This window comes from Lissotriton vulgaris, chromosome 3_1 (assembly GCF_964263255.1).
Source record: "Lissotriton vulgaris chromosome 3_1, aLisVul1.2, whole genome shotgun sequence".
Classification (NCBI taxonomy): Eukaryota; Metazoa; Chordata; class Amphibia; order Caudata; family Salamandridae; genus Lissotriton; species Lissotriton vulgaris.
The window spans coordinates 830504314-830517405 of NC_141689.1; the positions used below are offsets into that span (position 1 = coordinate 830504314).

Consider the following 13092-nt stretch of genomic DNA (forward strand, 5'->3'; position numbering starts at 1 on the left):
AAAACAGTAACTTCAGAAACGCATAGACAGCATTATTAGCTACCATTAAGAAACATTCACGAAAAACACAGGCTGTCTTGAGGAAGAGTCAAAGGTTTAGAAATCTAAAGAAGAATAGTCAGGTAGGAACTATAGAAAACATTTCACAGGTTACAAGATAACTCAGATGGTGTTTCATGAATAAAGCAAATTATCATGCTATAGCTAAAGGTTTACAGAAGAAGTAACAGAGCAGACCAGTTACAAGCAACATAATAAATTAAAGGATTTAGGAAGAATTCAAGGTGTTTGAGTTGTTCGGGAACTCCATGACTGGGCACAGATTTCAAGAGCATTACCTCCAAAGGATAGACCTTGCTAGTAATCCATCCCTAACACTGGAAAGAGTTGGATGCCCTGAGAATGCAGTATGAAGTTTGAGGTCATCTAGGCATAAAACCAAATATGTCCCACTCCGTGTACCTTCAAAGTCTCATCCTGCAACAACATTTAACAAGGTATTCAATGCCATTTGCCCCATCCGGATTCCCCTGGTGCAGTACCTGGTGATTCAGATTTCTTGCCTTCCCATTAACCCTCCCAGAATTGCCAATACATGGACAACAGGTATTTCTGGGGAACAGAACTAAAGTATATTACAAGTGGGACCTTCAGGGTCCCTTAGAAATAAGGAATTATTAGAAGAATCACTAATGCCAATCCTGATTTCCCTGGTTAATGCTCATTATATATCCGGGGTTTTCAGCTGGATGTCTGCTGCTTATGGCAACTAGCTTCTGTGTTAAATACACAGAGTCTGTAGGCTTTTATTGGCAAGGGAGCTTCTAACTCTTGTTATCGGCCCTCTCAGGATTGATAGGAAGATTACACAAGGTATTTTTTGCGTGAAAGGTTCAATTACGCAGGCTGGGAAGGAAGCAATTATTCTTTTTTTTTTGTCAAACAGATTTTATTGTTGTCCACAGCTAAATATTCAAGGCACAATCCACCAACCAGCCTACGCAGGGGCCCTTTTAAAGGAATGAGCTCATCATGTACAGCATAGGCAAGCGGATGGGGCGATGCAACCCATAACCCTGAATCCCCTCTGGGCTATCCCCCGGAAGTTCGTAAAGTTCTGTGCTACGGGAGATAGGATTGAGTCCCAGATCGATCAGGAGGGGTCATACCACTAGAACAGTGGTGCAGCACCAGTGTCCGCCGATACAATGCGCTCACCCAGGTCTCAAGCCCCTCCAGTTGCCAGCGAGCGTGTTCCGCTAGTGTGGATCCCCTAGTGCTCAAGGAAATCTGAACGTGGACATTTTACTTCGAATCAAACCGTAACCCACCCAGGCCCCCCAACTTACCCTCCCTACCCCTCCCCTCCAAAACTCCATCTCCCACCCACCCCCCGTGGTGGAGTTGCCGTATAGCACGTGTCAATCGACGAGGTTTTTAAATCTGGAACAGATGCATGGCCCTGAGAGTAGAGGGGCACACCGCAGACGGCAGGCCCTTCGATAGGAATGAGACCAGCGGTCCCCAGCGGTATTCAAAGTTCTTAAAGTCTTCCCGGGATATGTCAGACATACGCTCTAAGCTAAGCAGCAGCCACAGGTGGGAGTGCCACAGTGACAGCTTCCAAGCATTCGCCACTGTCAATTTGGCTGCCCTCAGACATAGCCACATGATTCTTTTATCGGCCCTGGTTTGGTGCTCTAGCAGGGGATCCCTAATGCCAAGCAGAGCTTCCGCCATCGTAGTCAGGACCAGATATCCTAAGATGGATTTTATCTGAGCCAGAATCTCCTCCCAGAACGGCCTATTGGTGGGGCAGTCCCACCAGATGTGCTGGAAGTCCCCCAAAAGGCCACACCCCCTCCAACATCTATCCGATGTGCCTGGGACGATCTTCGCTAGTTTAGATGGGCATAGGTACCAGTCCGCCATCACTTTCAAATGAGCCTCTCTCAGCGCTGTGGACCGGTTGAACCGGAAGATGTCAGCCCACAGGTGGGTCCATTTCCCCTCCCCAAAGTCCCGCTGAGCCATCCCCTCCCACCAAGACATATAGCGTGGCCGCGGGGAGGTCTCCGTTGAGAGCAGGAGCTATACAGCGCCGAAATAGCTCCCTTCATGGATTTAGCTTTGAGCAGGAACAGTTCGAACCCGGTAAGAGATCTGGTGGCTCCTTCTCTAGTCCGTGGACCCAGTGCCCAGTGAAGCAGCTGCGCGTGATGATAGCGCTCCTGATCCCCCACCCCATAGTCCCGTTTGCAGTTGTCAAATGTAAGTGGGTCATAGTTGTGAAGCAGGTGCGTAAGGGCGAGACATCCCCCCGACTTCCAAGCGACAAACGGCCCCTCTCGGAGCGCCGGAGGAAAGGAAGAAGTGAAGTGGATTGGAGTGAGTGGTGACGGGAAGGACGTCCAACCCGCCCTCCCCGCCACGGAGTCCCACACCCTGAGAGTGGTGCGTGTCGGAGTGCTGATGTACGCATTGCGGGGCCTATCCGTTCTGTCGCGCCAGATCAAATCCCAGATTGTCCTGCCTGCTACGCTGCGGTCCATGTGGAGCCAGTGTTTCTCCGATTCCATTTGTGCCCACTCAACCAGGATGCGCAGCTGGGCCACTTTATAGTAGAGGCGAAGATCGGGGAGACCAACTACCCCCTCCCTTTGCGGACTTCGCAGCATACAAAAAGAGAAGCGCGCCCGTCCACCCTGCCACACAAATCGCAGGATCATTGTTTTTAGCCGTTTAAAGAAATCCTCCTCCAATTCTATTGGGAGCGCCTGGAATAAATACAGCATTTTGGGCAGAAGGGTCATTTTAATAGCATGAATGCGACCCAGCCAGGAAAGAAAAAGTGGCTTCCATCGTACCAGTTCTTTTTGGATGCGGGCGAGAAGTGCGGGGAAATTGGCTGCATATAGTTGCTCAACCTTGGGGGTCAGCTGGACCCCTAGGTATTGTATGGAGGTGTGCGCCCAGTCCAGGGGCGTGAGCGCTCGGAGTTGTGAAGCTTCTGCCATTGAGAGGGTTAGGTTAAGAATGTAGGACTTGTCCAGGTTGACCCTGAAACCCGCCGCCCTTTCAAAGGAGGTAAGCACTTCCTGCAAATATGGGAGGGAACCCAGCGGATTTGAAAGTGAGAGGAGGACATCATCCGCAAAAAGTGAGATTTTGTGTGCTTCTCCGGAGAAGGGGAGGCCCTCTACCCCTTGATGTTCCCTCACTGCTATAGCCAGGGGTCCTATGCTAAGGGCAAAGAGTAGGGGGGACAGGGGGCAACCCTGCCTAGTCCCTCTTGAGTGGCTAAAGGAGGCCGACTGGACCCCATTGACTGAGACTTTAGAGCGTGGGTGTCGATAGTTGGCCTGGAGCATTGTGATAAATTGGGGAGAGAACCCAAACCTCGTTAGCGTGGACCAAAGGAAACTCCAATCCACGCGGTCGAACGCCTTTTCGGCGTCGAGACCGACTAACACTGCAGGGATTTTAAATTTGTTGGCCTTTTCTATTAAATGGACTATGCGCCTGGTGTTGTCGTGCGTTTGCCGACCCTGGATGAAGCCGGACTGATCAGGATGAATGATAAGTGGCATTAGGTCATACAGTCTCTTGGCCAGTATGGAGGAGTATAACTTTGCATCCACATTTAGGAGGGCGATGGGTCTGTAGGAGGCACAGCTGGTAGGATCCTTGTCCGGCTTGGGGATCATGGAGATCACCGCCTCAGCCATAGAGGCAGCGGAGGCGCCATCTGTGGCCATTTGATTGAAGAGGCGGACCAGGTGGAGCCCGACCTCGGACGCAAAGGTTTTATAAAAAACAGCAGTGTACCCATCAGTACCAGGCGCCTTATGGGGCTTGAGTGATTTGATTGCTAATTGGACTTCCTCTAGGGTAATGGGAGCCGTGAGGACCTCGTTCCATTCCGGGGAGACCTGCGGGATGGGCAAGTCCCTCAGAAAGGCTTGTTGATGTTCCTTGTCGGGACTATCCGCCGTGTATAGGGATTTGTAGAACGTCCCGAAGAGGCTCGCCTTATCCTCATCTCTGTGGAGTAGGGTCCCCGTCTCATCCCGCAGCCCCCCTATATACTCTCTCTCTCTTTTATCCCTCAATTGTCTAGCCAGGTGCTTCCCCACCTTGTTACCCTGGGTGTAAGACAGACTACGCAGTTTGAGGAGAGTGAACTCCGCCCTATTGTTATAAATAGCCCGCAACTTGCCTCGAAGTGCCGTGAGTGTGCGTAGTGTCTGCCTGGTAGGTGTCTGCTTGTGGGTCCGCTCGGCAGCCGTCAGCTCCTGCTCCAAGCTTTCCCTTTCTTTTGCACGCTGTCTGTTCAGAGCTGAGTTGAGTGCAATGCATTTACCCCTCAACACCGCTTTGAACGTGTCCCATGTATTGTATTCTGAGGTCTCCTCAGGGTCGTTAAGGGAAAAAATTCCCTGATGGCCTCCCTCAACTGCGCACATGATGCCTTGTCTCTTGTCAATGCTTCTGGGAAGTACCAACGTGCAGGCTTCGGGGCGCTACCTAGCCAGGTGAGACAAATGGTATACATCCCATGGTCGGATACTGAGATAGGGAGAATCTTTTCTCCCTCTAAGTTGCCCTGCAAGGACTGACTAACGAAGATGTAATCTATTCGCGAGTAGGTTCCAGGTACATGTGAATAGAAGGAATAATCACGGGTGAGTGGGTGCGCTAACCGCCACGTGTCCAGAAGCCCCATGTCCCCAATAAGCGTCTGTACCGTGTCTGGGAAGGTGCCCAAGTCCGATCTCCTAGTGTGTGTACTATCTAGAGTAGGGTGCCAAACCAAGTTGAAATCTCCCAAGAGGAAAACAGGGCCCTCTGCAAAGTCTGTCACTTTACCCAGTAGTGTAAGTAAGAAGGTCTTTTGGCCTGTATTGGGGGCATAAACTGACACAAAGGTGCACATCCTACCCTTCAAACGACCCTTGACCATTAGCCATCTCCCCTCTTTGTCGCCCTGGCTGCATGAAGGTTGGAACTGAGCGGCCGAACTGAAGAGCAGCGCCACCCCTTTCTGTTTGGAGGATGCGGATGCTTTATATATAAGGGGGTACTTCTTATGTTTAAGTCGGTGGTCTTCAGCCTTCAAGAGATGTGTTTCCTGTAGTGCTACAATATCTAAGTGCTGATCTATCACATATCTCCAAACCTTCTGGCGCTTCTGAGGGGAGTTTAGACCTTTAACATTCCAGGTTCCGATCGTAATAGGCATGTTATGTCAAACCCTCCACCCCCGCTACTGCAGCTAACCCTCGCCCCGCCCTCCCGACTTGGGACACATCTTCCTCCATCCCACCCATCTCGTAAGGCAGGCCCCCCCCTGCTCCGATGCCAAGATCCTTACCCCTCTCCACTCCGTCATCGCACCCCTGTCCCAGCTCTCCCCCAACCACCTGAGCCACAGCCAGAAGTGAGCCCCGGGCATGCCTATGCATCATGTCAACACCACGTAACCCTCCCCCCCTCAACCCCCCCCAACAGGATAACGTAACATCATTTCCCAACATAAGTTTGAGTTCTCGGACCATGAACCAGGATCCAGTAACACCAGTTCGGACCTGTGTTCAAAGAGTACTTGCAAGGGATAAGTGGCAGTGGCGGCTCGACGGCTCGAGACCCCCCGCCCCGTTTCCCCTCCCTAGTGCCATACTTATCTATGTACAACCTCCCCTTCAGTTCTCAGGAGCCTGCTCCAGTGTCCTTGGTAACCTCCTGGATTGCCGCTGCCTTTTCCTGTTCCATCGTCTTCGGATCAGGCTTGAGGGTTTTTTTCGAAGGCCGGCCGCGTCTAACCTTCTGCCAGCCATCATTTGTCGCTTGGGAGGATTTAGGCGGAGTCCCCGAAGCACCTCCAATCTCTTCATCTCCTAGCCGGCCCTCCTCGTAAGGAATTCCCAGTAATAAGCAAGTGTCTCTCAGGGAGCACAACTGGTGGAGAGCTCCGTTCCATCGGAAGATCAATCGGAATGGGTGTCCCCAGGAGTACGGGACCCCCTCGTTGCGGAGAAACGAGGTTGCTGGTTTGAAGGATCTTCGCTTTTGTAACGTGATCGCAGATAGATCTTGGAAGAGTTCTAAAGACTGGCCTTGATACTGGATGGGCTGTTTGAGTCGCGCCTCCTTCAAGATGCGCTCTTTTAAAGGATAATCGGGCAGAAAGGCCAGAATGTCGGGGGAGGACCCCGGGATCTGCGGTTCGGACCCACTCGATGAGCCCTATCAATGCGGATTTCAAAGTCCTCTCCTTCAGCTAGTATTGTCCGGAATAGTCCTTGTAGATAGCTTGTCACGTCACCCCCTTCCGCAGACGAGGGGACATTCCGAACTCGAATGTTCCGTCTAGAACGATTCTCAAGGTCCTCCGTGTGGGACTGAAGGTCTGTCTGCTGCTCATTTAGCCGGGCAATTTCCTGTCGTAGGAATTCCACTTCTTCACTCCTGGCTTGTCCCGAGAGCTCGTTTGCTGCCACTCGCTCCCCTAGCTTGTCTACGTCCCGACGAAGCTCTTTATACTCCCCGCCATGTCCTGTCGGAGGGAGTGGATGTCCTCTTTAAGGGAGGTGAAGAGTGCCTCCATGAAGGCCTTGGTCGCCAGGGCTTCCCCTCCATCGCGGTCCGTCCCCTTAGGGGGGGGTCCTTGAGCCTGTTGTCCGGACTTTTCTCAGCCTTTGAGTTCCCCTTCGACAGTAGGTCCGTTATGGTGCGATTCCCCTTGCGATTGGTGGCCGCCATCTTCTTTCTCCTTGTCTGCCACTCTCTACCACCTGGCGGCAGCTCCTGGTTGTTGAAGACCCAGACAGCCCACTCGTGTCAGCTCCCGGGCCAGGGGCGCAGGGCGACCAAAGCACCCGATGAGCCCGCAGAGGCGTGCTGCCACCAGTCCCCTGATCCGGTGGTACCACTCGCGGTCCTCTGGCGCCACTTGCCTCGGCTTCAGGTGCACAATCTGTCCCGCGGGCCGGGGTTCGCGTGTCGGAGTGTGTCGACCCAGCGCTCGCTGCCTCCAGTGCCAGCGCAGTGACCCGTGGCTCCTCCGGGGGGGTTCCCCGCGTTAAACGATCTCTGTTTCAGATGCGGGCCGCTCTCTGTGCCGGGGGCTCACACTGTGCCCCCCCGCTCTCTCGCTTCCTGCAAGGGCCTGCTCTCCCCAGCCTCTAGGCCAGAAGCCCCATTGAGTAGCGGTAAAGGTGTCCCTGTAGAAGTTCTGGTGCCCCAACACCTGCTCTCAGGGCCACCGTTCCCCCCTGCCAGTCGGTGATTGCCCTCCCTTCCGGTGGCAGTGAGCACCAGGTATGCTCGGTGGCTCGGCCGGGTCTTCTGCTTCTGCTGGGTCTCCCTCCGGGCCTCGAATCTCTTCACTTGGCACTCTTCCAGGCCCCTCCTCCACCCGGGCTGGGGCCTCCACGCAGCCTCACCCTGCCACCCGACCGGTGCAAGCCGTGGCCCTGTCTCAGGCCGGGACAGACGCGCCACCCAGCAACCAGCGCTGTCCTCACCAGTCCTTCGCGAGTCGGGCCTTCCTTTCCCCGTCAGCCAGGCAGCAGCCGGGGCCTCTCCAGGTGCCTCTCGCCGGGCCGCCCGGCGTCTCCGCATCCAGGCCGCTCTCCCGAAGCCTCGGGGCCGACTCCGCCCCGTCCACCTCAGGCCCCCGCTAGCGTATCGGGCTGCTTCGGTGGCTCCCTCCGGCGAGGCTGTGGCCTCTCAGTCCTTCCGGGCTTCCCTGCAGGGCGGGGGTTGGGCGATTCCCGTCGGTCGGCGTTCCCGGACCCCCCGGCAGCTAGGCCGCAACCGGGGACTTTCCTGATGGGCCCTGCCGGGCCACCCGGCGCTGCCTCTCCTGGGTTCTCCGCTCGGACCACCAAAGTCGATTCGGCCCTACACTCACGTGGACCTTCACAGGTGTCCAGGCGAGCTCCGACGGCCTCCCAGGGGCCGGTAGCGATATCTCGGGTCCGCAGGGCCCTTCTTCGAGTTGGGCGCCGGATTGCTGCTGTCCTGTTTCCGCGCGGCTCTGTTAGCCGGCTCTCCAGCCTCTCCGGTCCGCTCCCGCTCCAGAGGTCACCTCTCGGCTCCAGCCGCCGCTCGTGTATTCCCCTTATCTCCGGCCACTGACCCCACGGTCCGAGTGCGGGGTGGTCCGCTAAATGAACAGGGCTTGGAGGTCGGGAACGGGGAGCCTCCGGATAGCACGTCCACCTAAGCCGCCATCTTGGCCACGCCCCAGCAATAATTTTTTGTCATTCCAAAACCAGGGAAAGACCTAGTGTTCTGATCTGCATCCTGTCCACTAGCACTATTTAGCCTAAATGCTAAGTTTAATATAAAGATTCTCATCACCAGACAGGAGGCAATTTTCCCCATTGAACACACATGCTTTTTTTAGACTCAGCAGATATATAGTAATACTAGAAGGCTTATCCAAATAATAAAAAGGACGGGCTCTTTGTACCACCATCTAAGGTTAATCACAATGATTACGTATGAGCAGAGATGCCCAAAGAACAAGTTACTTACCTTCGGTATGATGTACCTGTAAGAGACATAGGTTATTTCTAGATTCCTTACCTTTTGAATTTCCCCCAGGCGTCAGTCTAGAGCCAGAGTTTTTTCTTTAGCAGTACCCCTGCACGTCGGTAGGTGGCGTTGGCCGACTCCGCATCCGTCATCAGTGCTGTGGTCGCCGGGATGACATTGCGGTGCCTACTTAGATGCCTCTCATGCACACGGACGTCAGTTTTGACAAGACTTTTCATGCCAGAAGCGCAGAGCCATGCAAGACACTGACCAGTTGTATGCCAGAGATAGCTGCAAGATAGCCTTTGAGAGTGCCCAGAGCAGAGCCCTGCTGGACCAAAGTAAGTACATACAAAAGGACCTCTAAAAGGGGACAGAAAGGGGATCCACAGTATTGCTGTGCACCATGCCACAAACATTTTCCATTTACAGGCATATACAGATTTAGTAAAGGGAGGCCTGGCTACCAAGATGACATTACAGGCTTCGGGCGGAAGGTCGAAAGCTGTCAACTGTCGCCGCTCAAGCTCCACACAAGGAGGTGGAGACTGGACAGGTTTGGGTGGAGAACCGTCCCCTGCTACTGCAACAGAGGATCCTCCCGAAGGGGCAATCTGAAATGAGGATCGATGTCCATGCTCAGAAGCTCGGGTACCAGACTCTTTATGCCCAGCCCAGAGCCATAATAATAACTTGGGCCCGGAAGCGCTTGATCTCTTTGAGCACTTGAGATAGAAGTGGTACAGGCGGGATGGCATACAGGAGGTAGCAGTTCCACTCGCAATGGAAAGCTTTGACGTGTGGAAATGTACCCCCATGAGGATACACTGGTGCAGGGTCACCCACTCGTCCACGGGTCCAAAGACTAACAAAAGAGAGATCAGCACTGGATTGAAGTAAAACAAACCAAGTTTATTAAACACTCATGAGCGGGACTGCGTCAGAACAACACCCTCAAGTGTTGTGGGAGGAAGTACATTGAATGCAAAAACCATCACCCTTATATACTGTCAAGGGTCTGTCAAGGACTGTTCTTTCAACAGATTAACCACACAGGAGCAGAATGTCTCTAAGTCCCAATGCCCCTCTTAGAACTCCACGCAAGGTATGTTATAATCTCCTTCGCAGATAAGTACTAGGGGGGGAAGCGGTTGGAATAGAGAAGAGACTGCTCCAAAACTGTGCATGTTCAGCTTCTTTCGTTCTTCTTCTTCTTCTGCTGGCGCAGGCTAAAAACATGTACTAACGTAAATCTTATTGCTTACATTAAACTTACTTTATTTTAGGCTCATGAATAACTTATCTTACCAGAAAATAGTTTTGAGCTTGCCTCTCTTCTTACTTCTCTTAATTGTTTGCGTTTTACCAAGAGAAGCCTTCACTCTAATCACTTGTTCTTTTCCTTACAGGTTATTCATCTACAATCTCTGTTCAGTCTAGTCGTGAGAGAAAACAAGGTAAATGCGTCTTATATTTCTCTTCTTAATTGTTATACTAATTTGGATTCTCTTCCTTTTATATACTCACTAAACAAGTAGAAGTGAAGACCTTAAAAGGGGGGGGTCTGTGATGCTGTGCCAAGTCTTCCGTTTCTCTCCTCATTAACCAAAATTCACCAGCCTTAATACGAATGGTTTCATTTTAAAGAAGACTTTATATTGGTAATTATTTAGGTTGACCTTATGAGAGAAAAGGGGTTGCTATGTGCCTATTTAGATTCTTTACTAATTGCCAGTGGCACCGAGTTTCTGTAGAGCTCAAACGTTTCTGCAGCTCTTAAGAGTTAAACGCTGTGCCAAGTAGGTATTGCACGCGTTAACTCTTCACTTTACAAATTGACAAACGTGGCTCTAAGAACAGATGAACCGCGTTTGTCAAAAGCACATAAATCATCCTGCCTTTCTCCTAGAGCGGCACAAAGGAAAATGTGCGCTCGTCTTTTTATTTCTTTTTCAGAAGCGGAAGCCTAATGCAGCATGAAAGAAAGATGTGCTCGCGTCAGGCCTTTTATTCTTTATTAACTTTCTTTTCTTTGAGTGCCTGAAATTGTCTCTCAGACGCGGCGTGTTGAAAGGTCACGCCCGAGTCAACTAAACTCTGGAATATTTATTCATAACCAGAGAAAATAACCTTTGGGTTTTAAATGTTAGGCAAGACTGAATTTGAACACGACTTTTCCTTGCCTCATTAAAGTTAAATAAACTGTCACTCGTTATTGGAATTTATAACCAGTTTTTTCTGTGGACTACAGAAAAGAATTTTATTTTCAACACCAACCTCATTTAAGAGCCTGTGAAATTACCGACGAAGCTAAACTCGGATTATTCGCCTCTACCCTGACTAACTTCCACAACGCTTGGTTTTCATGTGCTCTTCAAGTAGATTCCTCAGTGAAGTGCACAGTAGAATGTTGGAGCACACCTCACCAGACTGTAATTACTAAATGGACTAGACCGCTAAACATCAGTAAGCTGTTGCAGTGTCAGAGTTGGCAGCCATGTTGGAGTTTCTGCGGTGCCAACTAGCGCTCCAGCTTAAAGGATGAATCACTCTGAGTTTGGAATGAGAGGGTAGTAGCCACCAAGGTGGTCCGAGGAGGAAACCTCCCAAGATTCCTGACAGTACCCCCTCCCAACGGGGTTTCCTCCTGTCGGGGTTTGGTAGGGAATTTGGCATGAAACTCTTTAATTAATCAGGGGGCATGGACATCTGTACTCTTACCCTTCCAGTAAATGAGGTAAAAGAGTTAATTGCGGATGAATTTTGAATCTAAAATTAGTTTAACTTCGTATTCAGCCTCACCATGAATGATTAAGGGGTCAGGAAGAGAAGACCTACGCAACCCCGGGTGAATTGGTTTTAGGAGAGAAACATGAAAGACAGGATGAATCTTAGTAGTACTAGGAAGAGATAGTCGATAGGTGACTGGGTTAATGACTTTCTCAATTGGAAAAGGACCCATAAAACGAGGTTGGAATTTACGAGGACCTTTGAGTCTGAGATTTTTTGTGCACAACCAGACTAAATCACCTTATGAAGCTCCGGTTCTTTTTTACGCTTTCGGTCAGTAAAGTGTTTGTAACGAGCCTTCGCGACCGACAAATTCTGGGTTACAGTGCGATGGATCTTAGTTAATTGTCTAGCAATATCTTGAATAGCAGGAATGTTAGCATTGTCAAAGTTAGCAAGAGAATTAGGATGTCTGCCAGAATTTATAAAGAAGGGGGAGCAGCCTGTGGATACATTAAGGGCGTTATTATAGGCAAACTCCGCAGTGCATAAATGATCAGGCCAGCCACACTCTTCATCTAACAAATAAAGTCTGAGGTGTTGTTCTAATTCCTGGTTAATGCGTTCAGTCTGACCATCAGTTTGTGGGTGAAAACTAGTGGAGTAAATATGGTCAATATTAAGGCCTTTGATGTAGGCCTTCCAAAATCGTGAGAGGAACTGGGAGCCCCTGTCTGAAATGAGTACCTTTGGAATCCCATGAAGAATAATTATGTGTTGATTGAAAAGTTATGACAGTTGCTTGGAAGTGGGAGCACCCTTAAAGGGTACAAAGTGTGCCATTTTACTAAAGGTGTCAACCACCACAAGAATAGTATCATATCCATGGGAAGAAGGTAAATCCACAATTAAATCTAATGAGACTGTGTGCCAAGGATATGGGGGAGTGGGCATAGGTTGTAAAAGCCCTTTGGGAGCCTGCCTGTCCGATTTTCTTCGTGCACAGAGGTCGCAACTTAAAACATATTGCCGAACATCGCGGCACATATATGGCCACCAGAATTTTCGTTTAAGTAGATCTTCGGTTTTTAAAATGCCCTTGTGACCAGCCAGCGGGTTGTCATTACATTCCTGCATTGCTTTTAACTGGAGTTCCTTGGTGGGTAAATACAGAGCGGAGTCTTGGTAAGGAAGACCGTTGCGGATGAAGCGTTGTGGGTCTTCTGTGGCCCAAGTCTCCATATCCAGCTCCGACATTAAATTCCGAACATGAAGCTCAAAGGGTTCCAAAGAAATTGCTCCAATGAATTTAGCATCCGGTATGATTTGTTGATTTTCAATGACTGGAGTTCGATTTTCTGTATCGAATCTTGAAAGCACGTCACCCTTTCCATTCTTAGATCCCGGACGAAAGGTGATAACAAAGTCAAAGTCAGAGAAGTACAGAGGCCAACGCAAGTGACATGGAGTGAGGGTACGAGCAGATCGCAAAAACATAAGGTTACGATGATCTGTAAACACTGTTACAGTGTGCTTAGCCCCCATTAAATAATGCCTCCAATCCTTGAAGGCATCCTTAATGGCCAGAAGCTCTTTTTTTGTAATCGTATAGTTACATTCTGCCGGGTTGAGTTTGCGTGACCGAAAGGCTACCGGATGCAGTTGTCCGGTGTCCTTATGCCTCTGAGAAAGTATCCCTCCGATGGCTAGATCTGCAGCGTCTGTTTCCAAATAAAAGGGCCCAGAAGGATCTGCATGAAGTAACACTAGTGCTGTGGTAAAACTGTTCTTCATCAACTGGAAGGCCTCTTCCGCCTC

General features: G+C 50.6%; 1 protein-coding gene across 1 annotated transcript in view; it reads right to left on the minus strand.

Moving 5' to 3' along the window:
• SECISBP2 (SECIS binding protein 2) overlaps positions 1–13092 on the minus strand; it is a 405025-nt gene that overhangs the window by 177224 nt on the left and 214709 nt on the right. The window lies entirely within an intron of this gene.